This window comes from Culex quinquefasciatus, chromosome 1 (assembly GCF_015732765.1).
Source record: "Culex quinquefasciatus strain JHB chromosome 1, VPISU_Cqui_1.0_pri_paternal, whole genome shotgun sequence".
NCBI lineage: Eukaryota > Metazoa > Arthropoda > Insecta > Diptera > Culicidae > Culex > Culex quinquefasciatus.
The window spans coordinates 56996131-57010424 of NC_051861.1; the positions used below are offsets into that span (position 1 = coordinate 56996131).

Here is a 14294-nt window from a genome sequence, read left to right on the forward strand (position 1 = left end):
TTAAATTCTTAAATTCTTAAATTCTTAAATTTTTAAATTCTTAAATTCTTAAATTCTTAAATTCTTAAATTCTTAAATTCTTAAATTCTTAAATTCTTAAATCTTAAATTCTTAAATTCTTAAATTCTTAAATTCTTAAATTTAAATTCTTAAATTCTTAAATTTAAATTCTTAAATTCTTAAATTCTTAAATTCTTAAATTCTTAAATTCTTAAATTCTTAAATTCTTAAATTCTTAAATTCTTAAATTTAAATTCTTAAATTCTTAAATTCTTAAATTCTTAAATTCTTAAATTCTTAAATTCTTAAATTCTTAAATTCTTAAATTCTTAAATTCTTAAATTCTTAAATTCTTAAATTCTTAAATTCTTAAATTCTTAAATTCTTAAATTCTTAAATTCTTAAATTCTTAAATTCTTAAATTCTTAAATTCTTAAATTCTTAAATTCTTAAATTCAGGGTTGTTATGGAAAAGTCGAAAAAATCCGCGTCAGATCCGCGCCGACCCCAAAACCCAATCCGCGCGAAATCCGCGCCATATAAAAAAAATCGTGACAAACATAAAGAGAGTAATATAATGAATGAAATTTCAAACGAAAAAAGAATAATACAGAAAGCATTTGGATCAGTACCGTTGATCAGATGTGGATTCATATCCCACCTGCACCAAGTTGAACCTTTTTTGGCATTTCTGAAACAATATTAGCATTTTTTGTAGCATTTAAAATATCGTAGCCTTGAAAACAAATTCAAGAAAAAAAATTCAAAAATTGAAAAAGATAAGATAAATCACCAAATTATAAAATCTAGCAATTTTGTGCTTGATAATTCTCGCCAAAATTTTAGATTTTTGCAGTTATCTATACACCATATAGTTCATTTTAATTTTTAGTTTATTCCTTATCCCATTCCTTATCCTTTATCCTACCATTCCTCCTATCATATTTGATAAAATTTACAAAATCAGCAATGGAACCATCTGGAGCGCTCGTGCTTTAAAAAATAATTATTAATTTTTCAGCTTCCTGGAATAAACTTCCAACTTACTGCTTATATGTATTTATAATTTATTTTATTTCCATATTATTCCTTAACCTATTCCTTATCCTTTATCCTACCATGCCCCAATATAATATATAATCAAACTATATAAACCCATGACATTAACAAAACCAGCAATGGAATCTTCTGGAGCATTTGCGCTTTAAATTATAGTTATTCATTTTACAGCTTCCTGGAATCATTTTTAAGTTTACTGCGTATATGTATTTATCGATTCACTATATAACCTATATCAATTGGCATATAATTGCTCATCATTTTCCTTTATCCTACCATTCCTCCATACCATAAATGATCAAATTGAAAAAAACTCACGACACTTACAAAAACTGCATTCACAAAACACGCCACATCAAAACTGATCCGGAGCGTTTGGTACGGTATGTCCACGCATCCTTCCTCCCCTGTAGATTCTGTGAAATGTGATCCGTTCACAGAATCCTCTCTGCGGTAAACACAACGCAGTAGGGCTGGCCGCTTTAATTTTTGTATTACATTTTCGGGTGTTCTCGGATGTACTGCAATTATTAATATTGACAAGAAAAGTGCTTGGGGCGTCATCTAATCACAAGACTTTCCAGCATGCTTTCATCGGACTGGCTGCGTTTGTGTTAGATTAGATTAGATTAGATGATAATTCTCGCCAAAATTTTAATCTGGAAAAATGAAACACAAAATTACTATTATGAGAGTGCATAATTGGCAAAGGGAGCGCGTGGTCGTAAAAAATATGCGGAGTGAAAAGTGATTTCTTTTGTGATTTTCAAAGCCCTTCCTATATCATCGTTGATCGGAAGGCACGGCGTCGGGTGGATTGTGTTTAAATTTTTCGAATAAGGTTTAATTTTTTTTGCGGTGAAAAAACCAATTCTATATAATGAACGAAAGACGCACTGACAATTTGGATCGTTGAGTTAATAGTGGAGCAAAATAACTGTGTGTAAGTGATTTTGTGTATTAACCAGAAAGACCTTCCCATAGCATCGTTGCTCGGAAGGCTCGCCGACGGGTCTGTTATGAAAGTCCTCCCCATAGCGTCGTAGCTCGGGAGGCATCGAAAGCCAATACCTTATCCCACTAACCCAAAAAAAATAATCACGTGATGCTTGAAGGAGATGCTGTGGATTCAACGGTCTCAAGCGGTATCAACAAGTATATAGCGAAAAACTATGTGCTTGATGAGTCTGCAACTTCAACTATCGGACTAACATTCCTCCCTTTCGTTGAACTGCAGGCTTCTTGGGAGGGCGCCGGTATTGACTAATAAAGTCGGGGTCTTCAGGGGTTAAACAGTGAACGGATGGTTGGCTCCCACTGATCATTTTTGATTCATTGTTTAACTTCAGCTGATCTGTCAATAACGGAGTAGCAGCTCATTGGCAGTCAACCATGCTCATGCTCATGCTCATGCTCAAAAATGAAACACAAAATTACTATTATTTTCTTCCCTAAATTTCTCCAAACTAAAATATAACTCTGAAAATAATCCGAACTAAGAAAATGCCAAAAAAATAAAATTCAATAATTTTATAATTGATTAAATTTATAATTTAACAATTTAATAATTAAATAATGTAATAATTTATTTAAAAATAAAATAATTTAATAATTATATAATTAAATAATTAAATAATTAAATAATTAAATAATTTTATAATTGAATAATTTAATAATTTAATAATTTAATAATTTAATAATTTGATAATTTCATAATTTAATAATTTAATAATTTAAAGACAATCACACCGTCTTTGCAGACTGAACACTAATATTAAACGAGACAAACATTGAACGAAAAGCTACAGAAGGATAAGGCGGGAATCAAACCCGCAGCCCCATAGCAACTTAGGGATCGGCAGCCGAAGCCGCTAACCATCGCGCCACGAGGCCCTTAATTTTCGTAATTTTTCAATTTAATAATTCGTATTTTTTACGTTTTTTTCAAATTATGAATTCTATTTTTTTTATTATTTGAATATGTAAATTCTGAAATTTCAAATTATTGAATTCCAGATTTCTTATTTTTTTATGTTGACGTTACATTTCGCTTTTTGAAGGAGATTTTATCAGATTGCTAAGTGAATTTCGTAATGTTGTGATAATTGGGAGTAGAATAAATTCTACCTGAATCAGGGTGGCAACAGAATTTTTCATTTTTTCAATAAGCCAAAAATTTAAAATTTTCATTTTTTTTCAGTTTTTTCAATATAAAACTTAGAAAATCTAAAAAGTTTCATAGCTTCAAATTTTTGAAATTCTGTATTTTTCGAATTTTGTTATTTTGATTTTTATAAAATTGTTATTAATATGAATTATTCAGCAGATGTTTTAAAAATGATTTTAATTTTAATGATGTGTTATTTGTGTTGTTAAGTTGAGCGTGAGCACGTGGCAGCAAATGAAAACAACAAAAATATGGTAGAATTCAGGAATTCTAACGATGATCCACAATCTTGGCTTTGCGGGACAAGATTGGGGCAGTCTCAGCCAGGGTCAGATGAGCGACTGACTAGCGAGGACATAACTCTTGCCCCACAATCAACCCGGTAGGCCTGCCGATGTCGAGGCTACTGATTAGCGTGGTTCACGTTTCTATGAAAAAGACAAAAGTTGTTATTTTTTCTTGCATCAACCGGAATTTCGTTCTTTTATGTCCCCAGAAGCACTCCTGAAAATTTGAGCCCATTTGGTAAGGTCTAGGAGCTCCAGTTTTAATTTGAAATTTATATGGGATTTTGGTTTATTTTCCATGGGAAACTATCTTTTTTTACATTGTATTAGGAATTTTTTTTATAAATCGATGAAATGACTTGATTCTTATAGTAGGAGATAGGTTTTGAACTGGGGAACATCTTTGTAGAACATACCAACATGCTAGGAAGTGACCCTTTAAAGATACAGATACTTTTAGATGGTGGCTTTAGAAGGGTGTAATAGTCTGAACACCACTGCATTCCCAACATACCCATTCACACTTAATTTCCATTTTTATTACCATGCCCGGACCTCGCACAACAAGACCAGGTTTTGTCTTTCAAAACACAAACCCTGCCTGGCTGTAGAGCCCACACACAGTTAGAACCACTTGGCGCAAGCATAATTGCTGATGCTTGCGTATAGCCTTTTCGAACCATATTTCGGTTCATCGACAATTGGCGGGACGCTGACTCCTGCTGAGCCAGCGCAAGGGTTCAACCCAGTACAAGCCAACTCCAGAAGTCTATACTGTAGCACGTAAGTGTCACCACTCAAATTACATGTGATGCAACAAATTTGACTAGTATAAATACCCGAGTTCAAATAAACAAAAATCAGTCTTTTCGGCTGGAACATCAAGGCGACTTGTCTACTTTATTTCGAGCTCCGAGCTGGTTACTGCTCCTCGCAGTCTACCACACCTTGGATAGCTCTTAATGCAAAGAAAGTCCCTGCAGGTTTCCCCGCGGTCCTTATGCCTCGCACTGTCGAACGTTTGAGATATTACATGGCGACCGTGACAGGACAGTGAAAAAACAGTGAAAAAAACAGTGCGACAGTGAAAAAAATAACATTTTAAGTTAACGATGGGTACTGAACAAAGTACACCAAAGCCGCCCTTATTGCATGAGGAGACAATACGCATCATAAACGCGAATGTGCTGCAAACAGCACACTTGGAAAAAAGTGCGAGCGCGACAACGGTGTTAGCATATGCAGCTGTAGCAGTAATTTTTATTACGCTCGCATATGTGCTATATCGTGCCATAATTAAGTTCGAACGGATGAGAACAGAGGACAGACTACGAAGAGTAGTATCGCTCTCAAGCATCGTAACGCAAAAGTGAAGTGGTGATTAAGAAAGAACAATAAGTTTCGATCAAAAAAAAAAAAACTGCAAAAACAATGAAAAGTGTTATAGAAAGTGCGCGCAGAAAATGACGAAAAACAATCTAACAAACGATTTACGGAAACTTCAATCAACGCTAAAATCAAAGAAACCAATACAGTTGGACAACAACCAACTAAAAAGTTGTTTAATAGCGGAAAAACTAGCAAAAAATGCTGCCAACGGTGAAATAATAATAAATAGTGAAGTACAAAAAATAGTGATGGTGAAGCCAACGCCTATAAAAAAAAAAAAAAAATTGTGGATTTCCTGAAAAGCAGCAGAATTCTCCCAACCATTACCGGGCATGTACTCATGTCAACAACGAGAGGACTGATGACCCACCATCAGGCCATCCAGGACCAAACCGGTGGAATCATCTTGGCGATCATCTACTAAGACGCGATCGCAACGAGCAACGAGTTGGAATCGAATGAGGTCACCAACAACAAACAACCGTAAAGGGGAGCGCGCTTTTAGCGGACGCATATCCTTACGCGGTGTTTCTACACGGACATCTAGAAGGGGAGCGTCGGTTGTGGGAACGGACGGTTCCACCACAACCCGGACCGCAGACTCGCAGCAACATCAGTATCGAGACAAAAAAATAACAAGAAGTAACAATTGATGAAAATTTTTGAAGCAAATAGTAAGTAATATTTTTTTTTTAAATGAAAAATGGCCGACGAATGCCATGGAAGAACTAGATTTAAACATATAAACCTTGCATAAGATCTTAGAAACCCTTGAAAAAAATCCTTATAGGAATTTTCTAGCACACACACTACTACTCAAAAGGAAGTAGCACAAAAAGTTACTCGAACATAGAAAAATATCTTCTTATTAACGAAGAGAAGATCGAATCAAGTAAACTTAATTTTTATATAAAAGCTTCTAGAAACACTTTTCAAAAAATCGAAGACTTTATTACACTTCGATTAAATCAAAAACAAACAAAGCGATTGTCCTTTAAGACAGTCGCAAAAATCATAATTATTTTTTATCGGTCAATCTTTGATATAAGAAGCAAAGAAATGACTTCACCGTTGGAAATGATAAAATTGGTCTCCTCCCTTGTCGCTCCTTACGACGGGGAGTCGAGCAAACTTGAGTGCACATTAGATGCACTCAAGACCATTAAACCTCTGGTAACGGAGGCAAATAAAGCAGCTACCCTGCAATCTATTGTGTCCAGATTTTCTGGTAGAGCGCGTCAGTTCGTGCCAGAAATTGACAATGCAACAACTATAGATACAATTATGGCAGCACTGGGTGGGTGCAAAATAAAAACCAGCCCAGAAGCTGCCCAAGTAACATTAAACGCCACTAAACAAACTGGCGATATAAAAACCTTCACTCGGGAAATCGAGAAACATACGTTTGCTCTCGAGCAAGCGTATCGTGATGACGATATGCCCGGTGATACGGCAAATAAATATGCCAGTAAAGCTGGCATAAAGGCACTGGCGAATGGTTTAAAAAATAAAGAAGCGAAAACCATAATAAAAGCCAGTGCTGGAGCTGGAAAAATAATGAAGCTTTCCGATGCAATTAACATTGCATTGGAAGAATCAATTGATACTCCTGCCGAAATACTATTATTCCAACAATCTAAACCAAATAAAAATTACCGCAACAATAATGGTAACAATAATAACACAAACGGTAATAATTACCGTAATCGTAATGGTAACAACCGTTATCATGGCAATTATAACAATAATTATAATAATAATTATGACAATAATAATCGTAACCATAACAATAATAATCGCAATCGTAACAATAACAGAAACAACAATCGAAATAATAACAATAATTATAACAATAACAATAATTATAATAATAGAAATAACAATAATCAGTCAAATAGAGGTAATGGTCATGGGACTAACAGAAACCCTCACCAAATTTTTCAACTAAATACTGATCCCAACAATCAACAAAACGTTCAAACTCAGAACGTTAATAACAACCAAACCGGGTCAAACAGAGAAAACCAACATTTTTTAGACTAGACGCAAACTCCATTTTTTCCGTAAACAATGCCTCAGCGAATTTTGTATTTATCACTGCAGGCATGGCCAACTCAAAATGCAGTTTTATAATTGACACAGGTGCTGATATTTCAAAATTTAAAGCCGGTAAATTGAAACCCGAGCAAAAAGTAAATACCGCAAAGCAGTACAATTTAACAGGAGTTACAGATGGATCAATACGTACATTGGCCGAAACTGAAACTCAATTGAAATTTGATAATGGATTGATCGTCAGTCATATGTTCCAAGTCGTCCCTAGCGATTTTCCCATAATAACAGATGGACTCCTAGGACGCGATTTCTTTATTAAATACAAATGTTCAATTAACTATGAAAATTGGTTATTGACATTTAATTTTCAAGAGAACACCGTTGAGGTACCAATTGAGGATAATTTAAATAACTCAATAGTAGTACCGCCCAGGTGCGAAATAATTAGAAGAATTCCACAACTTAGTGTCGATGAGGATTCTGTTGTGTTTTCTGAGGAAATCCAACGAGGATTATTCTGCGGAAACACAATAATATCCCCTAACACAAGCTGTGTGAAATTAATAAATACAACGAATTCACCAATTTTACTGAAGAAATTTAAACCGAAAATTGAACCATTAAGGAATTTTGAATTATTGATCCTAAACAACCAAAACAGAGTTGAAGACATAATTGAAAAAATAAATTTTGATGAAATTCCAAACTACACACACGACCCTTTAAAACAATTAATCACAAAATTTTCGGATATTTTCTGCTTACCCGACGAAAAACTAACCACAAATAATTTCTATGAACAAAAAATTAACCTCACTGACCCTAGTCCAGTATATATCCCTAATTATAAAACTATACATTCACAAAAACCTGTAATTGAAGAACAGGTCAAAAAAATGATAAATGACAAAATTATTGAACCATCTGTATCGAATTATAATTCACCAATTTTATTGGTGCCCAAAAAATCAAGTGATGGTTCTAAAAAATGGAGACTGGTCGTTGATTTCCGTCAGTTAAATAAAAAAATATTGGCAGATAAATTTCCATTGCCGAGAATAGATACGATTTTAGACCAGCTAGGAAGAGCTAAATATTTTAGCACCCTAGACTTGACATCTGGATTTCACCAGATTCCTTTAGAGGAGGAATGTAGAAAATTTACTGCATTCTCCACGGATACTGGGCACTTCCAATTTTTAAGATTACCGTTTGGTTTGAACATTAGCCCAAATAGTTTTCAAAGGATGATGACCATTGCGATGGCAGGTCTCACTCCTGAAGTAGCTTTTATTTATATTGACGATATTATTGTCATAGGATGCTCAATGAGACATCACATTAAAAATTTAACTACTGTTTTTGAAAGATTGCGACATCACAATTTGAAGCTTAATCCTTCAAAATGTAAATTTTTTAAATCTGAAGTAACTTATCTGGGGCACAAAGTCACAGATAAAGGAATACTCCCAGATGATTCTAAATATGAATCACTGGTTAAATATCCAGTGCCGCAGAATGCTGACGAAGTTCGAAGATTCGTCGCATTTTGTAACTACTATAGAAAATTCGTTGAAAATTTTTCAACAATTGCTCACCCTTTAAACCAGTTATGTAAAAGAATTGCAAATTTGACTGGTCTGTTCAGTGTCAACTCGCCTTCGACACACTGAAACACAAACTGCTGTCACCAAAATTTTACAATACCCTGATTTTGCCAAAACTTTTATTCTCACAACGGATGCTTCTAACGTCGGTTGTGGAGCAATTTTATCCCAAATCACTAGTGAAGGCGATCGACCGATAGCCTACGCTAGCAGAACTTTACACCTGGTGAGAAAAATAAGTCTGTTATTCTCAAAGAACTAACAGCAATCCACTGGGCAATTAACTACTTCAAACCATATCTTTACGGAAATAGGTTTGTAATCAGAACTGATCACAGACCACTTGTACATTTATACGGAATGAAAGACCCAACATCCAAATTGACACAAATGCGTTTGGATTTAGGAGAATTCAATTTCGATGTAATATATATAGCTGGTAAGGAAAACGTGGGTGCGGACGCGCTCTCACGAATGGTTATAACAAGTGAACAACTACAAAATATGCAAATGCTCGTAGTAAACACGAGATCAATGCAGAAAACGAAAAGCATGCAAAGCACGCAGGTTGATACTAGTATCACCTATCAAGCGGCTTATACAGTTGAAAACATTAATGAAACGAGAAAATTATGCGCTTTACGTGTTGTCAATAACACTTTACAGATCTATAAAAACAAAAAAATAATGATGAAAATCCCATTTCAGCCAGAAAATGAAAGACCAACTTTAGAGATGACTCTTTCAAGGCTTGAAAAAGAATTAAAGAAAATGAGAATCGATCGAATATCTCTTTCAATGGAAGATGAAATTTTCAAAAAAGTAACAACTTCTACATTTAAAATTGTAGCTAATAAAACTTTGCAAAGTCTACAAATTTTAATATACAAACCACCAATGTATGTAGATAACAAAAATAAAATTCAAGAAATCTTACGAAATTTCCACAATACACCGACAGGAGGACACGTAGGACAAACTAGAATGTACCTACAGATCCGAGACCTGTACCGGTGGAAAGCAATGAAACGTTCTATTACACTTTTCGTTCAGGCCTGCGAACTGTGTAAAAGAAATAAAATTGTACAACATACTAAAGAACCACAAATAATAACAACAACTCCGAGTAAACCTTTTGAAATCATTACAATAGATACAGTAGGACCCCTACCAAAACCAACAACGGCAACAGATATGCAATAACAATTCAGTGCGAACTAACTAAATATATAGTTCTTGCACCAATACAAAACAAAGAAGCTAATACTATAGCAAGAGCCATAGTAGATAACTTCATCTTAATTTATGGAAAATTTTTGGAAATCAAAACCGACCAAGGTACCGAATATAATAACGAAGTTCTTAGTCAGATCTGCAAACAATTGAAAATAAAACAAACTTTTGCAACTGCCTATCACCCACAAACCATTGGTGCTCTTGAAAGAAATCATAGGTGTTTAAACGAATACCTACGATGTTTCGTTAACGAGCATCAATCGGATTGGGATGATTGGTTGAAATATTATCAATTTAATTACAACACAACTCCACATACTATTCATGGGTACACACCTTATGAATTAGTGTTCGGTGTTAAAGCAAACTTACCACATAGCAATAATCAAAGAACTCTAGATCCAGTCTACAATTTAGAAGCATATCACAATGAGTTGAAATTTAGATTACAAAAGAGTCAAAATTTAACAAAGTCAATATTAGAACAGCAAAAACAAGAAAAAACTCAAATCTGTAACAAAGTAACTAACCCTATCCACATTCAAATAGGTGATCTGGTTTATCTAAAAAATGAAAATAGGAGAAAACTAGATTCATTTTATCAAGGTCCATTTAGAATCACACAAATCAGAGATCCGAATTGCGAATTAGAAGAACCTATAACAAAAAAGAAAACAATAGTGCACAAAAATAGAATAATCAAATAAACCACCGAGCCTAGCATCAACAATGCAGGTAAATTTTTCCCAGCAATAGAATGCGGAAGTGAAAAATTCGGATACAAAACAACATACACTTACACAATGTAACAAAACACAATGTAACAAAACAAACACACAACAACAAAAATTCATAAATATATCAAATAAATTGTAAATGGCTACTGGAGAACGGCAAAGAATAATTTTACTTCATAAAACTATTCTTTTAAAGGGGGAAGGTGTAATAGTCTGAACACCACTGCATTCCCAACATACCCATTCACACTTAATTTCCATTTTTATTACCATGCCCGGACCTCGCACAACAAGACCAGGTTTTGTCTTTCAAAACACAAACCCTGCCTGGCTGTAGAGCCCACACACAGTTAGAACCACTTGGCGCAAGCATAATTGCTGATGCTTGCGTATAGCCTTTTTCGAACCATATTTCGGATCATCGACAATTGGCCGGGACGCTGACTCCTGCTGAGCCAGCGCAAGGGTTCAACCCAGTACAAGCCAACTCCAGAAGTCTATACTGTAGCACGTAAGTGTCACCACTCAAATTACATGTGATGCAACAAATTTGACTAGTATAAATACCCGAGTTCAAATAAACAAAAATCAGTCTTTTCGGCTGGAACATCAAGGCGACTTGTCTACTTTATTTCGAGCTCCGAGCTGGTTACTGCTCCTCGCAGTCTACCACACCTTGGATAGCTCTTAATGCAAAGAAAGTCCCTGCAGGTTTCCCCGCGGTCCTTATGCCTCGCACTGTCGAACGTTTGAGATATTACAAGGGGCTTTACTGTGTGGGGTGAAACGGGCTAGCTGGTGTATGTTCAAGATATCTTTGGTTTTTCATCGATGGTGCTTTGACTTTTTCTAGTCATATTTACAAAGTTATTTTTAGAACATTTATTTATAGACAAGCATGGGCTACGGTTTTGGCCAGCAGTGTTTTGTGAGTTTTCAACGATAGCAAAATCTTTTCCTTGGACAATCTGGCCACCGGTGTTGTTCCAGGTTATCAAATGGATGAGACAGTTCGGACACCGGCACTGTTCCGGGTTGGCGGTTTGCTGTTTGTCAAATATGTTTTACAAGAATTGGTGGACAGTTTCGACACCGGCATTGTTCCGGGTTGGCGGTTGGCGGGTTATCAAAGACTGTTCTTGTTAGGGGATCGACACAGTTGTCTGTCGATCAGTTAAGAAGTTTGAAAAGATGGGAGGACGGGGAGGGGGCTGGTCACGCTTACGAAATTGGTCGGGATTGAAGGATATAGTTTGGGATTCGATTTAATCAGGGGTTAGTTTCAGATTGGGAATTGCATTTCGGGACAGAACCTAAAGTAAACAACACTGTTTCGATTGTTTGTGTATTTCAGTTTTTTTATAACAAATAATTAAAACAATCAACGCAATAACTCATTTTAATAGCTGTTGATAAGGTTGAAAATAGATTCAAAACTCCTAATTCAACCTCGAATGTCTCTGATGTACGGGTTTGCCGCGCACGAAGCTTTGCGTCCGCCCGACGCGTAGGATATTGTTGCGCGTACGGTGTTGGCACGCACTCCGCTCTGCGTCAGCGTGATGCGCCCGATTTTCGAGCACTTCATCAGCGCGCATGGCCCTGCTCTACCAGATGCTTGGAGCGAATGAAGCGCTCTAGTCGAATCCACCAGCCAATCAGCTCAACCTGTGCACGATTGATCCGTCCTCGCGCTCAGGGACAGGAACACCAAACCTACGGAAACAGATGTAGTTAGCTCTCAATGTTCTCACTCGAACTTAGTTTGATCTTACCCCGTTCGGTCCATGGGGCGTTTTTTCTAGCGTCAGTTACTCCTGTAGTTATCCGTGTGCTTCGAGTACCGCTCTTGTTGTCTGAGTTGGGCAATTTATTGGTATCGGTGAGACTCCGCGTGGTTCAGCGAACATACATCTTGTTTCCATGTCTGCTTGACCTTGATAATGGGTCGTGCTTCACTTGTACCCGTGTTTGCGGTGGTGACCTTTAACTTTTGAGAATGAGGAAAACTTGGTCAGAGATAGGCGTCATTTGCTGCTGACTCGCTTACGGTTGATTTCTGGCGTGCGATTCGTCTCTCCTGCCGTCTCCACTCTCGCGCGTCCGATCTAGATCGGAGTCGTCCTAGGGTGCATAGCCGGTGTGTCTCCGTGTGCGTCTGAACGCTCTTGCTCACCTGAGACAGGGTCTTAATTATTGTCTGCCAGCTTGTTCCTAAATACCTTCACCTACGTCGTGCGTCCGATCCAGCTGGCGGTGATCAGAAACCTCGTTCTCGGCGCTTCATACAGGGCGAGGTTCTCGTTGTTCTCCGCATTGACCTTCCCGAACTACTCGTTGGATGTTGTCGGGATTTGCGACGTTTTTTTTTTTTTTTTTAATTTATATTTATTCAAATTTCTTTTCCATGTACATTCATTCAGTTAAAATATTATTGAGTGTCCAATCACAAACGATGACTTTTCACCTCAATTTTAAATACTAGTAACTTTCATTTATTCATGAAATATTGTAGCTTTCGCTATTCAGTGATTTCAAATGTAGGAGGTCCTACATGTACAAAAGGGAAAAGGGATACCTTAAAACTAACTTATAAACTATATAAAGAGCGGATCAATGCAGCTGAAGACTGCAATGATTTTTGTCGAAATGCATCAATTATCTTATTGGACATAATATCCAAAGTGTCAACTTCGGCTAATTGATGAAGTTCACTGGTGCTGAACCAGGGAGGAAGTTTCAGAATCATTTTCAGAATTTTGTTCTGAATCCTCTGAAGTTTTTTCTTCCTGGTTAAGCAACAGCTTGTCCAGATCGGCACAGCATAAAGCATGGCAGGTCTGAAAATTTGTTTATAAATTAACAGTTTATTCTTGAGACAAAGTCTAGAATTCCTGTTTATAAGTGGATACAAACATTTAAGGTGGGCCTCATTTGCCCGCCCGAGGGAAAAAATCTGAACTTTTTTTCTTCCACTCGCAAAAACACTGCATTTTTTTCGAAAACCGCATTCCAAACATATAAGTCGGTGTAGCCAACATTCTAACGAAGACAATGATGTATAGCAATATATACGTTTTATATAAACTATTTGATTCTAGTACAAAATAAATGAAATTTTAGAAAAATCGTCCATCAAAACTGGTCGCGACGACGACGACGACGACCAACCAAGCAGACACACACGGACACGGGTGGAAGAGAGAACGAAAATAACGGCAAAATTCGAATGATGTGCAATGCTGGCGAAAACAAAAGTTTCGGGATTATAATTTTACTGAGAATTATAAAGAGAATATTGGTAGAACCGACTTCTGAATAAACCGACCACATTGGAATCGGTTCCAGGGTCCCGGGAATCCGGATCATGACCAAAAGGAAGAATTTTTGAAATATTTCTGCTTGCAAAATGGAGATAAACAATCTCAAATTTGAAAAAGAATAAACATGGCATTGGCCAGAAAGACGATTGTCCGTATTGGTCACTTTGTAATCGATTCCGGGTTTCCCCGGATAATCCGGATCATGGTCAAAAGGAGATTCATTTCAAAAATAGTTGTACTTGAAAAATGGAGATAATAGATCTCAATTTCGAAAAGAATAATTGTGACATTTTTCAGAATAGTGCTTGTCCGTATTGGCCACTTTGGAATCGATTCCATGTGTCCCCGGGAATCCGGATCATGGTCAAATGGGAGATGGATTGCAAAAATAGTTGTGCTTGAAAGTGAAGAAAAACAAGCTCAATTTTGAAATA

General features: G+C 36.3%; 1 long non-coding RNA gene across 1 annotated transcript; it reads right to left on the reverse strand.

Moving 5' to 3' along the window:
- Positions 1 to 11881: 11881 nt before the first annotated feature.
- LOC119765249 lies at positions 11882 to 12342 on the reverse strand. Its single transcript, XR_005276596.1, has 2 exons — positions 12313 to 12342; positions 11882 to 12253 (listed from the first exon to the last, which is right to left on the reverse strand). It is a non-coding gene; the product is annotated as an uncharacterized LOC119765249 (long non-coding RNA).
- Between the last annotated feature and the right edge of the window lie 1952 nt (positions 12343 to 14294).